The 17316-nt window shown below is 50.4% G+C and overlaps 1 protein-coding gene across 1 annotated transcript in view; it reads left to right on the forward strand.

Annotated features, from left to right (window-relative positions):
- Positions 1–3285: 3285 nt before the first annotated feature.
- The window catches only part of EPS8L2 (EPS8 signaling adaptor L2), a 49587-nt gene continuing 35556 nt past the window's right edge, over positions 3286–17316 (forward strand). Inside the window, exon 1 of the mRNA XM_041716490.2 lies at positions 3286–4240. The gene's annotated coding sequence lies outside the window, so the exon portion shown is untranslated. The remainder of the gene's footprint in view (positions 4241–17316) is intronic.

Genomic DNA, 17316 nt, shown 5'->3' on the forward strand with positions numbered 1-17316 from the left:
TGCTGCTGTCTGTAGCCCCTTCTCCTGTCCTTGGAAGGTCTGAGCTAATTTGCAATCACCGGGGCCTGAAAATTGTGGAGTGCAGGCCTGTGGCACCTCAGCCATGCTGCTCTTTGCTTTTTGGTGAGGGTAGAAAGGGACAGAATACACAAGTTCTGTGGAAGGGCCTAGTTTCATCCCTCAGTTATTCAGTGGTTGGACTTGATCATCACAGAAGGTTTATCCACTTAAGGATTCCAGTACCTAAAAGGGGCTTACAAGAAAGAGAGGGCTCTTTCACAAGAGCATGTAGTGACAGGATGAGGGGGAGTGGTGTCAGGCCAAAAGAGGATTGGTTTGGATGAGATACTAACAAGAAATTTGTGACTCAGAGGGTGCTGAGGCCCTGGCACAGGTTGCCCAGAGAAGCTGTGGCTGCCCCTGGATCCCTGGCAGTGTCCAAGGCCAGGTTGAATGGGACTTGCAACAACGTGGTCTAGTGGAAGGTGTCCCTGCCCTTAGCAGGGAGATAGAAGGAGATGGGCTTTAAAGTCCTGTCCAACCCCAACCTTTCTACTCCCAGGCCAGGTAACAGCAAGTTCTGTCCATATTACCCCACCAGACAGTCACAGTCAGAATATCCACTGGCACAAATCTCCTTGGACAGGTCCTGCTAAGCCAGGGCACAGCCGGCCCTTTGCTGCTCCCGCAGAAACATCACAGCAGCAGAACTGGGGCTAAAGAGCACCCAGGAAATGGAACAACCAAATTCTTCTGTGCTTAATCTGCCTGAATGGAGCCCCCACCTATTTGTCCTCTCAGAAGTTCTTGGCATGATGGAATGTGCCATCACATGCTTGTTCCAAGGAGTGACCAACATACCGAGCTGTCCCTGCCCTATTAAAGATCAAAGCACACAAGCAAAACTCTTCCTGGATGGGCACAAAAAAAAAAAAAAAAAAAAAAAAAAAAAGCACAAGCTTTTCCTGGTGTTTGCACCTGCCTTACACGAAGGTCTGCCCACAGAACAACAGGCTCTAAAAGGAATATTGCAAAGTGGAATTTCTACCTGAATGCAGGTGATACAGCAAACAGGGTCCACACAGATTAATGTTGAGTCACAGCCTCTGTGCTTCACCTTCTTGGGTGATTACCACAAACAAAATAAACACAAAATATGAATTATAAAACATGGTGAACCCTTTGTTCCTTCCCCATCACCCAGGTGAAAAACAAGGCTCAAAAGAGTGCCAGTACTTGGTGATAGTGAGGCATGGGGTAAATATGCACACAGGATAACAAACATGAAGTTTTAGCTCATTTCAGGGCAGGGCCTGATGGCTGCAACTGCTCAGGGCCCTGGCTGGCTGTCAGTGCCTGCTGGGGTCAGCTGGCACCAACCTGGACTTGCATTCTCAAAAGGGCCGGACAGCTCTGGTTTCAGTTTTCTAGTTCCAGATAAAATTGTCCATGGACTCTTTCATGGGGTACTGCTGCTGCTGACAACCCTGTGCTCCATGATGAAGGATGAAGCCTGGAAGCTTCAGACAACTCCTTCATCCCAAGTATTTCCAGGCTTTCAATAGGAATTGTGTTGGTGTGCCTGATTACATGGTGGCATCTCTCGATGCTGAGCTGGTACAAAGACCCAAAGTGAATCAGCTTCAGAGAGTTTCCCTTACTAGGAGCTCCTTTCCAAACCATTCCCACTGCTTGAAGAAGCAGGGCACACATAGTGAAGCCATTGATGACATTTGTCAGACATACAATCGCTGGAGCTTTTAATTATGAGGCCCAGCCCTTCTGAAACAGGACAAGCAAGTTGGATGCAAACAGCATTAAAAATTTAGAGGAACACATATTTTGAGGAGCTGGGTTTGGGTGGTGTTTACTCGACAAGTCTTTGTTCTTGAGCCATCACAAGGGTGTCTGCCGCCAACCTGATTTAAAAGGCTGATCCCAGGAGGCTGACTTGCCTCCTGGGATTTCCAAATTGGAGATACTGGGAGATAGGGTGTTATGGGTCTGTGACTTTATGATGTCCCTCTGGAGTGGCCTCTCCAGTGAAGGAAGGAGGCTGAGGACATGCACTCAGTTGATTCCACACCTGGGAGCCACACCAGGAACCATCACCATACCACAGGGTGATTCCCTCCTGCCAAACCATTCCATGATTCTCCAGTTGCCTCTGGCCCACCCCCACCGGCACCAGCTGTCAGGTGGGACAGCTGGGAAGGTGTAATAAGCTCCGCTGTGGTTTTCTTCCCTGCCCAGAGGAAAAGTTGCTGCCTCTGCAGAGCAGTTAAGAAATTTGCTGTGGGGCACAGAAGCTCACAGTAGCCCTGTCTTCATTGTGAATGTGGAGCTGGATAGGAAGCAGTGCCTTAAAACACCATCCTGTCAACTCCCTGTTTGCATCCTAGGAAAGGCAGCCCAGCCCAGCAGTCCTCCTGAAACACCCCAGTGATACAGTTCAGGGAGTAGGGATCTCCTGCACAAAACCTTCTGGCTGCTGAGGCTCACAAGGCTCCAGCACAGCTGACATTCCCACTGCATTTCTCTTGTGTTGGACTGATATCTCTTCTCCTGCCTGGTACAGCAGGCATTCCCTAAATGCTGCTTTCCCTAGGGCTGGCCGTGTTTTTACAATATATTCCCTGGGTTCCTGGCGAGGAGGATGACGAGGCACGGCACTGGGTGGGAGTGTCACACCGAGTATCGGTTCGTGTTCTCCCGCAGCAGGAGAGGCCGTGGTCCTGCCAAACCCGAGCTGCTCTCCCCCTGCCCGCCCGGCTCACCCGGCCGCATTCCTCCCGCAGGAACTCACCGGGGCGGCTCCGTGCGGCGCCTGGACCTGGGCCAGCCCCTGCGCTGGGCATAAGCCCCTCAAAGAAACCCACAGCAGCGGGGAACTCAGCAAATGTCAAGCTAAGGAGTTTGGGTTTCTCCCAGACCACTGTCCTGATGGGGAAGCTTTTCCTTGTTCCTTTCCCTAGTGTCACAGTTACAGCTGTTTCCTCCCAGGGCCGGCGACACGGGGTCTCACTTCACATGTACATGGCAGGGGTTCAACACACAGCGTGGGCATGGTGGCGAAGCCTGCAGACACGTGCACTTCCATAAAAACACTCTCAAAAGCCTCAGTTTTAGAAGAAGAATGACTAACCAGAATTATCCCACCCTGCCATGGACACACTGGTATGACCCAGCTGATATCTTCCCTGCCAAGCACACCTTCCACTATCCCAGGTTGTTCCAAGCACTGTCTAACCTGGCCTTGAACAGTTCCAGGGATGGGGCAGGCACAGCTTCTCTGTGCCAGAACCTCAGCATCCCCACAGGGAAGAATTTGTTCCCAATATCCCATCTAAACCTCCTGTCTTTCATGGAAGGACTGGGGCAAAACGAAGGGTTTTATGGCCACATAACCCCAAGGAGCACAGTGCCACAGAGCGGGTACCCCAAAAGGGACTCTGCTCCACACCCCGGATTGCTTTGGGGCATGTGAGAGAAAGGAGGCTTTGCCTTTTCCCTCCATCTCCCAGCACCTTTCCTTGCCGCAGACGTCGGGACAGACAGCAGGCAGGGGCGATGCTGGAGGAAAACAAGCCGCGAGCCAGCGCTGAGGAGAGCCCTGGGCTGCACAAAAGGTGCCTTGTTCCCCCATAAGGCGGTCGGGCAGCATGCCCCCTCCCTCACCGGCGATGGAAACTGAGCTCCAAACACTCCTTCATCTCCCCTCGCCACCTTCAACCTTCCTATTGGGTACAAAATGTTCTCGAAAGCAAGAAACCCGACGTTTAACACGTCCCTCCTGGACTCTTGGTCGCCTTGCCTGGGGAGTGGGCGAAGGCTGCAGCAGCCCCCGGCGCTCCCGGGGCCACCGGATCCTGGTTATACAGTAACCTGTTGCTCCGGGTCCCAGCTCCACCTCTCGCTGCCTCCACATCCCTCCCCTCCTCTCTCCTCTGCCAAGGAACCTCTGTCACCTGCTCTCAGACACCCGGGGCGAGCGGCACCGGGAGGAAAGGGCAGCGGGGAGCCACGGCACAGGAACCCCCAGGCCGGGGTGCCGGGTGGGCTCTGCCTCCCACCCTCATTCAGCGTTCGGGGCATCGGGCTCACAGCCGGTGCAGAGAGGACACGCAGCTTGACTGCTGGAGAATGGCAGCAGGATTTAACTAGGAAGGCACGGAAAACTAGGAGAGAACTCACGGGAGCTGAGCGAACTGCGGGAGACGAGAGCGGCTTCTTAGCACCGGTGAGTCTCTCTTTGCAAATCCTAAAACTTCATCCCCTTCCCCAGCTTTTATCCACTTCAAAAGTCTCTCTGATTCTGCTGTGGAGGGAGAATGGCTGGAGAGGGGTTGTGGCTGGGAGAACTATCAGTGTACTTTTCTGTTGTTTTAGTTGAGAAATATGAAAAAACGTACTTTTCCCAGCATTGTGTTTTCTGCGTTTTTTCCCCGTCCTAGTGATTCCCCACCGGGTGAGATCCAGTAGGTGGCACTTTCTTGGCAGCAAAATGTCTATCTGGCACAGAATGAGGCTTTTTTTTCTGTTCCTAATGAAGTCTGGAGACGTAGTTTTGAGCAGCTGTTTGTTTGCAAACCTCGGGGTTTCCTCTTTTGGGGAAATGCATTGAATTTCAGGCTGTTCCTCAGGCCCCTCAAAGAGCTGCTGGTCTTGGTGGGCAAGCTCTCCCTACCCCTCATCCTGGCAGGGTTCACCACCCGATTTCAGCACGGAGGGAGGCTTGGAGCTGCCCTGTTCCCTCTCATGACAGCTCTGCCTCCTGATGAGATTTCATCTACGTTATCAAGTCACAGCATTCCTGTCCCCTTTCTCTTATTTTCCTGGAAAATGCCAGTTCAAACTCCACTGAGGACAAGGCTCAGGGACAAATTATGTGACTGACATTATTTTCAAATACTGGAAATAACTGTGACACAGCACAGTAGTAAAATCCGGTGATTGCCCTGCTATAATTAGGGCAACGGGGAGTTAACGCTTGTGTTGCTGGGCTGCTCCAAAAGCAGGGATCAGATCCACCAATAGTTGCTCATCCAGGAGTGTCAGAACTTGGCTGGCATGTGCCCCAAAAAAGGACTTTCTCTGAGTAAAGAAGTGACAGAGGCTCAGCCCCCAGCTGATACAGCAGGGACCCACGCACGGTTTTGCTGATGGATGCCACAGGCAACAGCGCATTCCTGGCTCCGTTTTGCTCTGTGAGTTTTATGTTGATTAAGAAGGAAAATTAGTCCTTCACAGACAAAAAGGGCAGGCAGCAGTGCTGAACCAAGGAGCCCTTTAAAACAGGACTGGGAAGAGGGACTTGAGATCTACTGTGGGAAGGTGTCTGTGAGAGGCAAAGGTTGTTGGTTGGCCATGTTTAAAACCAAAGCTTGAATTGGTGTTTGGGACAACACGACAGCTCAGATCCACTGTGGTCAGGCCTGCATTGTTCCTGCTGTTGGTTTCCGCAGCTGAAGCCTTGGGAAGGAGCTTGTGTTCTTCCAACTATATCTCTCTAGGTGGTCTTAGAGCAGGATCTACTCCGCTGTACTCAGCAGGGCAGGGTGGGTTTATCATATAATCATAGAGCTTAGAGGAGCAGGGGATGTTTTTGGGCACCCGAGGAAAAGTTTGGCACCAGCATAGTTGAACTGGCTGTTGGTGAAGTCCCGGGAAGGGAGCAGCTGCAAGTGACGCTGGAGAATGGCTGTGACGTGTGCGCACTGCTTGTGTGGGGCCAGGGAGCAGTTTGACAAGACAAGCTTTGAGTCCTTGGCTTTCTGCCCCTCTGCCATCACCCCTGATGTCAGGGTGGGCACAGACACCATGAGAGAGGAGGGCAGCCAGGATCCTGCTCAGCACCAGGAGGAAATGTCTTCTGAGCCACAGGACAGGTATTGCAGGGGCAGACAGAATATGCCTCCAGTGTCCACCTTTGCTGACTGCAAACCACTCACCATCAGTCAGGGTGACAAAACCTATCCTTGAGCCTGAAATAGCCCTGCAGATCATTGCTCCTGGGTCTTCATCTGCCCAACTCCCATGGATGGTGTGTTGGGTCAAGGGCAGGACAAGATGATCTCAAAGATTTCTTCCAACCATGACAATTCTCTGAAGGACACTGAAGAGCAGATGCTGTCTGTGGTGATGTCACAGCATCCACCATTTTGTCAGGCTGTGACAAATTGTCATGGCTGCCTGCCTGGATTCATCCAAGGGCATGAAGAGACAGGGAAGGGTTGCTCAGGAGGAGCTCTGGCCTGCTTGCTTCGCTCTGGTCACTCAACCAGGCTGTAAGTCCTGAGAGGAGACCCTGCTGGGGCATGGTTGCAGGGCCAAACCTGCCAGAGGTTTGTTGGCATCTGCCCTTGGATGAGATGGCTTGGAATGTGCTAGAAAACAAAATGCTTTTCATAGGGTCAGAGGATCATTCGGGAAAAGAAAGATTCACAAGAGACACTAATGCACTGTAGAACTTCGGAGGTTTCAGTCCTTGTGGCAAAAAAAAAAAAAATTAGTGAAACAGGGAGAACAAATGCGTTGGCTTGTGTGGGCTTGAGAAACATCCATATGAAATAAGTCCTGAGTGCGTGGGGGACTCTTGGAGTATTATTCCCAGAGGGCTGGATCCGGGGGTGCTGCTTTGGAGCACTTTCCGTCATACTCTTGGCTTTCTCCCTTCCACGCCGTGGTCTCTCTGAGTGCCGGGCCAGGGCAGGTTTGTGGTTTTGAAGAAGACTCAGTGTTTTAGTCCTTGAATGGGGCTTATCAAGGCTCATAACTCCTTTCCACAAGTCAGCAGCACTGCCCTTCCCTCCAGGGTGGACAGGAATGTGCGGCCTTTAGCCTGCGAGTTTGCTGTCATTAGCAATAAAAGAATCACCCTTGGAAAATACTCAAGCCTAGCCTAGTGACCCCCAAACAGAAGTGCCAAGTAAAGTCCACAGATTTGCTGGAGTGACAGAGATGGCCTCCTGCACTCTGCTAGAGCTTTACCAGCAGCTCAGTGTCTGCCTAGAATGGCAGCTCCCACGGAGTGCCAACAGCACTTGGCTCTACCAGCACGGCATCCTGAACCACCTGTTTGGCCAAGGCACAGCAGTTGCCCAGAAAAATACCCATCTGCCTGCCCAGGAGGTATTCATGTTTCCCGGTCCAAAGGAATGGAAGAGTGGTACCTCCAGAAACCCTCCCTGGTCATCCGACTGCATTGTAGGAGAGTCCTTGCACCGTCAGAAATGGTGCTAGGCACTGTACAACACCTGAGAGATGCAGGAAACGAGATCCAAGGAGGCCCAGGAGGCCTGAGAGCACAGTTTGGCTCTGGATCTCCACCTGCCCGCAAGACCATAGTTAGGAATGCAGCACAGCAGAAAGATTTTCATGGAGTGCAGAGGCTGTGAACAGCATCTTTGTCTGCTTGCAGTTGGTTTGAAATGTCAAGCTCAGGGAAAAATATGCTGTTACCCGTCCCTAAAGGGGATGAAGAGAAGGGGATCCAGGGAGAGCTGCTCCCACATGGACATGGCCACCTCTGCACATAGGTGAGGGTTTGTCTTTTCCCAAGGCAGTGAGAGTTTTCCATTCTCCTGGGCTGGCGACAGTACCGCCTCCAAAATTGAAATGCACTATGCCAGGGGGGTAACCAAAAAAGTCCTGGCATTTTACTTCCTGGTAATCCAGATAAATTAGGAAGAATTGCAATTAAGAAGGGAGGGAAGGGTGTGTAGCTGAGCTGGACCGGTTTGGAGATATTTCCCATTCACCTGAATTGCAAGTCCCCAGGAGAGCCCAGCCCTTATTCCCATTCCCCAAGTGCTCCCAAGGGCGTTACTGCACTGTGCTCACTGCCACTGAGGATCTGCTGAGGAACAGAACAAAAGCTTCCAACCCCCTTGAAGAAGTGGGGAGTCACAGGCTCTGCCTCCTCAGCTGCCCTGGGACAAGGACTAAAGTGCCCAGACAAGCTGCTGGGGCCCTGATTTGGTTGGAAGCACCAAGTGAGGCCTGGTGGTGCCTGTTCCTGCAGGCACAGTGGGATCTGGGGACCCTCACAAGGCAAGAGGCTGGTGGCAGAAGCTGGGCTGCTCCAGCCTGTCTGGCACAGAGCTAGACCCTGCTGGGATGCTCTGTGCCCTTACATCCATCCCTGCCCCCAGAGGAGGGTCAAAATCAACCCCTCTCACCAGCATTTCCCACAAAGGTTATCCTTGTCCTGCTGAGATGGGCAAACACATCTCATATGTGAGAAATCCTCATCTCCAGTGCCAGGGGCACATTCCCCCATCTAGTCCACACTTGGGGTTTCACCTGTTGAGGTATTAGCCCACCTGTTCTCCTTTCCTTTCCCACTCCCTAGACAGAGCCACAGCTCCTAGCAGCAATTTCAGCTGTAATGGAGGAGCTGAGCACCCTTGGGGCAACAGAATAGGATTTTGCAACAGCCTTGTCTGTCGTGAGGGGCAGGTGTGGCACAAATGAGCCCTCACTGCTCATGGGCCTCCAGCCTAGCCTTGCCCCAGGTGAAGGCAGAACTTTCCATGGCTGGTGGAACAGGAACTCTCCACATTTGTGGGCTGAGGTCTTTCAGCACTGCCTTGGAATGGGACAGAAAATTCTTCCCTATTTTTGGTTTCTGGCTGGGGCACTGACCCCCAAAAGCTTTCATAATTTGAATTTAAGTTTAGTCCTTCCTGCTTCTTTTTCTTTTTTCCCTTCCTCTGTCTTATCAGTCTCAACTTGTCCAGATCTATATCCTACAAAGGTAAAGTGCAGCCCATCCAAATGGCAATAAACCAAAGTTCAGGCACCACAGCTGATTCAGAAAGTGAAGTAGTGCTGTTGGTGTGATGGTGATTGGGATCAAGCTGAGTCAACACCACCCTCCCCCAGACTGTTTATACCTAGCTTCCCTGTCACTCAAGATGGACTGAAGTGGAAATCATGGGAGCTTACAAGTGTTGGCTGCTGGAACTAGAGCTAAGGGTGGCTCCAGACTCCCTCACCAGCAAATACAAGGTGAATCCTAAACCTGACCCACCTCACTGCTGTGGAGATACCAGCAGTTTGTCCTAGTCTGTCACTCATTCCTCATTGCCACCATCGGGACTCTCTTGGGTCAATCCTTGTCCCACCACTGCTGCCAGCCAGAACTGTTAACTTGTGGACACAAACTCTTCCAAGTCCTCCAAACTCCTCTGTGCCCTTTTCACAAGAACATGGAGTGACAGGACAAGGTGGAATGGCCTTAAGCTGAAGGAGGGTGGCTTTACATTAAATTTTGGGAAGAATTTTTTCCCTGTGAGAGTGCTGAGGCCCTGGCACAGGTTTCCTAGAGAAGCTGTGGCTGACCCATCTTTGGAAGCGCTCAAGGCCAGGCTGGACAGGGCTTGGAGCAACCTGGCCTAGTAGAAGGGAGAGACAGGGCATGGTCCACTTCCCATAAAGGGAACTCTTTTCCAACCCAAACCATTCAATTTATGACATTATGACAAGTCAGGTTTGAGGCTTTCAGTGGCGACTCTATAGAAGCAAAGCAATGACTTCACTGTCGGTGCTGAGATAAACACAGAGGTGTCCATTTGCCTGAGCCTGAGACAATCCTTTTATCAGTAAATTCACTTAATAAAAACACCAGGGAGAGGAGACGAGAGAAAGGTAATTGCACCCATGATATCCCTTAATAAATCATAGGCTGGAGCTTACTCTCATTCCTGACACTGCTCGCTCTTAATTATAGCTGTGTTCAGCTGAGGAGACAGAGGAGGAGAGCTGGGCTCTTTGCAGAAGGGAGCACTAATTAAAACCTCTTTTCTCTGGGATGATATTAATACGTTCCTCTGGGGCAGAAGCAAATGGCCTTGTCTGTGGCCATTCCCGCGGGTTAACCTGTAACTCTGACTTTCACACAGCCAGGCAGTTTGTCCTGTTTTTGGTATCTGGTGCTCTCAGCATGGCTTCTGGGCTGAGATATGGAACTTTCAAAAGTTCTTGAAAGATGAAGAGGAATAACATGTACCCAGGCAGCCTGTGCAGGTGTGGAGGTTAGGTAGTAGGGGTGGCTCCTCAGTCCAGGTGCAGGCCACAAAAGGGTTTTGCACACTATCCCCTGATACATGACACAGGCAGGATTTCTGAGAAGGAGAGGATACCCCAGACTGCACCCAAACAAATCCTCTGATTGGAGTTATGTGGACTTTAACAGATGTGATCCACATCCCCATGAGAGGAGGGAAGGAGTCTTGTACCACCAGGTACCTGCACACCAGCAGCTCTGCCTGATCTCCTGATGGGTTTGAGACCTGGTCACTCAGGCAGGCACATTCCTCATTCACTTCTTTTTCCAGCTCAGGAGAGCAGAAACCCTGCCAAACTGTGGGAGGGGAGTGGTACATTTGAGCCATGGAAATGATACTTTGACCCACTGAAGTCAAATGGCTGATTCTATTATTCTATCTATTTATTCTATGTTTCCATGATTCCCAAAGAGAGAAACTTAGGAATCTCCATCTGCCCCTGTAGAGTTTCCATAGCAGGGAACCCAACTAGTGAAGGAAGGCTCTAGTTCAGCATCCAGGTAGATGCTCACTCCAACCTGGCATTCAAGCTAGAGTCAAAATACAAGGAAAATATTGGATTGAGTTTTTCCCCCTTGGTTTTTTATTTTTACAGCAGAAGATGCAGGGCAGGAGTGTAAAAGTAGCATGAAAGGCTTTGAGGGATAACTTCAAGACTGTCAGGTTTGCTGTGAGTTGCTACTGCTTGGAAAATAAGTTGATAAAGTTTCAGTAGTTTAAAAAAAGCCAGAAAAGCTGTGCCTTTGTCAGAGAAGCTGTGCATGGAGCGAGGCAGGAGCAGGTTCAACAGGATAAACTGAGAGCAAATGTACCACTGTGCTCATTGCTGGTCTCTGCCAGAACGAGCAGGTAACACCCAAGGTGTGGTTGGGCCATCGGCTGCCCGAGCAATCTCTTGACAAGGAAGCACCTTTTGCTGCTGCTGCATCTGCTCTGAGCTTAGAAACAAACCAGGAACAGCCCCTGCACTGTGGTTTCAGCCCTGAAACTTCCAGTGCTCTTCAGCTTGGGAGAGGGACACTGAGATGCTGCTCTCCTTGAGATCTGTGATACAGCCTGCGGCATGGAGACAGGGCAATGATGAACCAGCTGCTTCCTGCTGACAGAGCTGGGGGGCATCCCATGAAACCAGCAGCTGGTGAGTGCAGCAGGAACAAAAGGAGGTGGCTGAGAACACCAGCCAAGCACGGAGCATCCTGCCACAGGCCATTCAGGATGTCCGAAGTTTACACAGCTTGGCCAAATGCAGTTGGAGAAATTCAGGGATGGAAAAGGGTACCAGGAGTTCTTTACTCCCACTCCTGGAGGCTGGGAAATGCAGAGAGGCTTCCTGTGCTCCTGTCCTGTGCCTGGCTTTTCCTCCAAGTATCCATGAGTGCTGCAGCCGTGTGTGTCCCCAACCTGCCACCAAGCAGAACTGAGGGCAGGTGATGGGACAAGTGATGGACCACCTTACATTCAGGCAGCTGTTCCTGGCTCCTCTGGGCCAAGGGGAGGATGGAAAGGAGGAGAGGAGCTCTGGCCTCAGTGACTGCTCAGTGGAAGGAAACATTGTACAGGTTTAGTCACAGCCCAGGAAGGGAGGCCTGAAACCAGCCAAGCAGTCAAAGCCCTGCCACAGCCACGTGCAAACTAGACCAGACAGGTCCCAGAACATCTGCTGCACACCTGGCACGAGCCTGGAGACACTCCTGCTCCCTGATCCATTTTCTCTGCCTGCCAACAGCTGGTGAGCAAACAGTCGAAGGTGAGAAGGATCATGTGAAGAAGGAGAAGGTTATGGGGGAGATCTGGCCTGCCACCATCCTCAGCAGTCTTGTATTTTCCCAGAGCTGCTTCTGATTTTCCCTTGCCAGGTGCCTGTGGCTGCCAGGATGCTGCTCACAGAGGCCGTGCTCTGCTCCAGCGCTATGTGAGTGATGGACACACAGGTCCTTCTCTTGGAATCCTGTCCCAACACTCAAGCTAAAGGAGCACTTGGATAGCTCAAGACATCCCTGAGCATCCATGAGCTCAGCTGTAGGCCCCTAGGGCAGGATTCAGGAAGACCTGGCTGGGAAGCACTAGGAACAGCCCTTTGTCCTTCTCAAACCAAAGGTATTCCTGTGCTCTCAGGGCCACCTGCCCCTCCCTTCAGAACAACCTTCCCAGAATATACCAGGTTCTCCAGTGTGCATGTTTAGGCACAACTCTGCTTCTGCCAATCTTTTTGTGCTCCAGAGGGGATGCATAAACCTGTGGCTCATTTAAGGATCAGACCCCAGTGACAGTCAGGCCAGTAAGGAGAGTTCAGTGGTTTTAAACTCAGGTTATGGTAAGCACCACCTGGCTCCCCTTTGGCTGCAGGAGCATCCACATGGTCTGTGTTGGCCCCACTGCCAACTACCCTGATCCTTCCACACACACCTTGCCCACCTGGCATAAAAGGGATTTCTTGCTCCTTTCACCCTCTCCTCTGAGGATTACAGGGTTATCCATGCCAGAAAGCACCTCAGGAGATCTCCAGTCCAACCTCAAACACAGTCTCTGAAATCAGAACAGGCTGCACAATTCATTCCTGCTGTTCTTGAAAATCTCCAAGAAGGAGACAACACAACCTCCCTGGGCAAACCTGCTCCACAGTGCTGCGGTTCCCAGAGCAGAAACCCTGTCCTTCATGTGCCCTGCATAGCTTTAGTCTTTGGAACTGGAAATGTCCACACCAAAGACCCTGTGGGCACACAGGAGTGGCCAGGGAAGCCTTTCCTCTTTAAGGCACTGCAGGAAACTCTTCTCTCACCTTCCCAACCCTGGAATCAGTCTAGTTCCCCCTAGCCCAGCTCAGACTCCCATCCCAGCCTCTGCATGGACCAATTGTGCTTTTTCCTCTTCGCCCTTGCAAGAGATTAATTTTTTTTTGTGGCAAGATTGTTAAAATGCTTCTGCACCGCAAGATTAGAAACTGCCATTTGAATTATTTTGATAAACCCAGCCTCATACATCCTTCTATTCTATACAAAACAAAGGGCAAAGGGAATAGGGTTTATTTTGGTTTTGGAATGATCTCTCCTGGGACTGTTTTGGTTACTGGGTAACTGGATGTTCAGGCTGAAAAACCCTTCTGTGGTCTCATCCACAGCTTCACTGAAAGCCCAAACACTGGAAATCAACCCAGTGATTTCCTGTGACTGTACATCTTGTCTTCTGACCCCAGAAATAGAGCAGGGCATCTTTAAGCTGGTTGTGAGTTTTTTGAACCAGAACATGATTTGTACCATCCATGAATATTATGGTTCCTATAGGGACTCTGTGAAAACCCAAAAATCTCAGCATTTTGCACATAAAACAAATCAATGATGGACAGCAAAAGTCCCTTTGCATGAACTCCCATTTCTGCCTTTCAGAAACACTTTTTCCATTTAAAATTTTATCTACCATGATAATATATATTAAAATATCAGCTACAGAAGGAAAAAGCTACTACTAAAAAATCTCAAGTTATGTTTTCAGACCAAAAGGTGACCTGAGCCCCACCACATCTCCAGGAGCCACCACTGAGCTGGTTAAACTGGCTGTTTTCCTTCAGTAACACTCAGAGCTGATTTTCCATGTGCCAAGTTTTAGCTCAAATGAATTGTTACAAATAGCCAAAAATACTCGGACAGGATATGAGTAGGAAGCACAAAATAGGATGGGAAGAGATAGCAATGAATGTTGTCATCATTAGCTTAAAAAGGCTGGAAAAGCCTTAAATATCAAATTGGATTTTTACGAACTGAATCTCCTCCCTTAATTCTTCTGCCTCACCCTCCCAGCAAAAAGCCCAGGATGAGTTTTACAGCAAGAAATTAAAATTATTGATACGTCCCAAGCCCCTATTGCTATGGGCAAAGATTTGGAACAGGAGCGGAGTGGAATAGCTCCTCCCTGGTATAGGCAGAGGGAGATGGGCTGCAGCCTTCTCCCTTTCTTTGGGGAAAGATGGGATACGGTGACCTTCTTATACAGGCAGAAAAGGATTTTTACCTCAGATTGACCAATTACTTAGTGCAGATTTACCAGTCCTCATCTAACCCCAGAGACTTTGAGCTGACAGTGCTGGAGACAAACTGAAGCTAAATGTGGCCCCCTGTTAGCCTAATAACAGCTTTTCTCTGATAGAGAAAAAGCTCTTGGCACACCAACTGCCCTGCTACATGCCTGAATTTCTGCCAGGGAAGTGAATCAGCATTTCAGGGAGTGACCAAAAATGCCCTTCCTTTAGGAGGAGGTAGTGGAAAGGTCCCTTGGATCTCAGCAGCTCTGTCTTGCTCATGAACCAGTCAGCACGGAGGAGTGCACTGACAAACAAGACTCCCTCTTGCCCCTCCTGAGGGGATGAGGAACCAGCCACACCCCCCGGCTTTGCTTGGTGCTTTTCAGCCCAGTTTGGGCTGGCAGTAGCTAGGCAAAGATGGTCAGGTGTAGCGTGCTCTGCCTGGGGCTAAAGGTTGGGAATTACTGTGGAAAATGAATTTGTTTGCCAAGTGCTTCTATTAGGCTTTACAGCTGTCCTGTTAGGGGTAAGGAGGCAGGAATGCTGAGGCTGGCTCTAGGGATTGCACAGGATTGATTGAGGAGGGCACCGTGTACTTACACATTACAGCAATCATCTAATGGAAAATTAAAACGCTTGAGTAGTTAGCTCGAATAGCAAGGCCAACCTGTCCCCTACCTGTACACCCACACCTAGTGAGAAATGATTGATCCCCACCAGACAAACCAGGACCACCCAGGGGATATCAGCATGGTCCCTGTTGGAAAAGGCACCTTTGAAGCTTCTGGAAGGAGCAGTCTTGTGGGTGCTTTGCATAAACAGAACACCATCTTCCAGCATGGATGTGACAGTCCTGAGCTTGGTTCCTGGAAATCCCGCCATGACAAACATCACCCTGCTGTGCTTCTTTCCATCACAGTTGTGGCATTACTGCAGGAAACAGTAGGGACACAACAGGAACCCTCATCCCAGCTTTAGCCCATCCTCACAGATTCTGGGATGGTTTGGGTTGGAAGGGACCTTAAAGCCCATCCAGCTCCATCCCCTGCCATGGGCAGGGACACCTTCCCTTAGACCAGGTTGCTCCAAGCCCTGTCCAACCTGGCCTTGGATACTTCCAGGGATGGGCAGTCTGCAACCCCCACCAGTGCCAGCTTTTTGCTGAGTCTCCCAGCTGTTCCACAGATGCCTTCGAGCTTGGAAAAGCCATCAGAGAAATATTCCAGCTCTGCAGGAGGTGCACATGAGGAACAGCTCTGAGAGCTGGTGCCTGCAGCCAGGAACACAAGCACACAGCCAGTTTCAGGATTTTGGTGTTTTGCCTGAACACAGAGGCAATGAATGCCCTCCTCAGGCTGGGCTCAGCCATTATCTGTCCTGTTCTGGAATATGACACGCACAGGCAGAGTCCCTCCCTATTTTTACTGGCCTGATCTCTGAGTCCTGATTTTTAGACAGAGCAAAGAAAAATCTTCCTTTTCATCAAAAGTGTGAAATCCTTCCCACTAGCTGTGATGTCTAAAAATCACAGCTTTAAACCCCTTGCTGCTGGGTGAACCAGTGCCCAGAGTACAGCACCAGTCTGGGAAAAGGGGATAATTTTTGGGGGTTGTGAGATAATAAGGATGCAGGGCAGAGAAACCTTCAGCATGACAACCACCAGTGCTTTCCTCAGCAAACTTTTTGGATACCAGGCATGCTACACCCACAGGTCCTGGCAGCACTGGAGCCATCCAGCCTTTCCCTTGCATCCTGCCTAGACAGTCCCATGGCCAGCTCCAACCTCCCACAGCTCCTTGGCTCCCACCTCCCAGGAGTTGGGTGGTGCTAGGGACAGGATTAGCTCACAGAAGGTGTGGGCACAAAACAAAAACAGGACAGAGGGGAAAAAGCTACAAAATTCCGCACAAAGCTCCTCTCTTCCCAGGAAGCCGAGGGAACACGTCATGCTGGTTTTTCTTCCTGGGCAGTACAAGTGACTCACACAACACTTTCTCCCAGTCAGGTAGTTTTGAACTGGGGTCTTTTAATTTAAACTATTTAATGAGGTTTTATGTAAGGAATGCTCATTCATGTCCCTCCATCTTTCCAAAAGTATCCATTAATATTTAATGCACTGCTTCTGGGCCTGGCTCTCTAGCTTTCTTAACTGCAGCCCAGGCATGGATAATGCTCACCTTGGAACCCCTGGCAAGACACACAGCAAGCCCAAACCTGCTCCCTGTTTTCCTTCCACCCAGCTCCTGCAGAATTCAGGAATAGAGAGGAAAGGTGTAAATCCAGGAGCTGTGACTCAGCACCAGGACTCTGCAAACAAGTCTTTCTGAGGGATAGTGGAGCCAGCTTCCAGTCTTTTCTCAAGATCCTGAAAACTGTGGCTATTTGTGCATTTTCCCGGGGTATTTATAGAGCAGGGCACTGTTTAGACTTGCTTTTGGTTGAAGTTCTGGGAGGAAGGTTTTCCTTTCTGGCAGGAATATAAAAGCTCCTCATTTTTGGTTCATTTTTTTCCACTCCAGCCTGTGGGCACCAAGGGTCTCCAGTGCCACTGGACTCCAGACTGGGACCTATATTAATGTTTGCAGATCACCATGGAGACATTCTCTCTGTAGGTAGTTCATGAATCTCCCATCAGGAATATGTAAATATTGGCATTTTTGTTCTGTAGTGCCAGTTTGTGTTTCTGAGCTCCCAAGGCTCCATTTCAGCCTCTTGGAGAACAACAGGAAACCCAGATGGGATTCAAAGGGGGGTCAGGGTCCACCAAAGCTGGTACGGGGGTGGCTGTAGGTCTGAGATGCCTCAGTCCAAATGTGCAGCTGCCACTTCTGCCATGGAGGCTGAAGAACACTTGGTTGCTCTCTGCCCAGACCTGTTGGGCTGGGTTATATTTATCCAGGTTCTTGTCTTCTAGAGAATCTCCACAATGTGAACAATTTGATGTGCAGAGCAGGGAGTGTATCCTTCAGACACCTGGCAGGTTGTACCTGGGAACTGCCTCTGCTGGAATGTGGCACATGCCACACACACCCTGGAGCTCCACACACGCCTCCGCCTTCCATAGGCTTATGTCTTTCCAAAGGGATCCATGATCCTGAGTGGCTCTGTCACTGTAAAGGTAACTTGAAAGGGTAGAAGAAGGAAAAAACCAGAGGACTCGCCACTTTCCCAAACTTGGGGTGCTGTAAAGGTATCTCAAACAACACAGATAACAGTGGGGACTCCTGCAGC

This window comes from Taeniopygia guttata, chromosome 5 (genome assembly GCF_048771995.1).
Source record: "Taeniopygia guttata chromosome 5, bTaeGut7.mat, whole genome shotgun sequence".
In the NCBI taxonomy this organism is placed as follows: Eukaryota; Metazoa; Chordata; class Aves; order Passeriformes; family Estrildidae; genus Taeniopygia; species Taeniopygia guttata.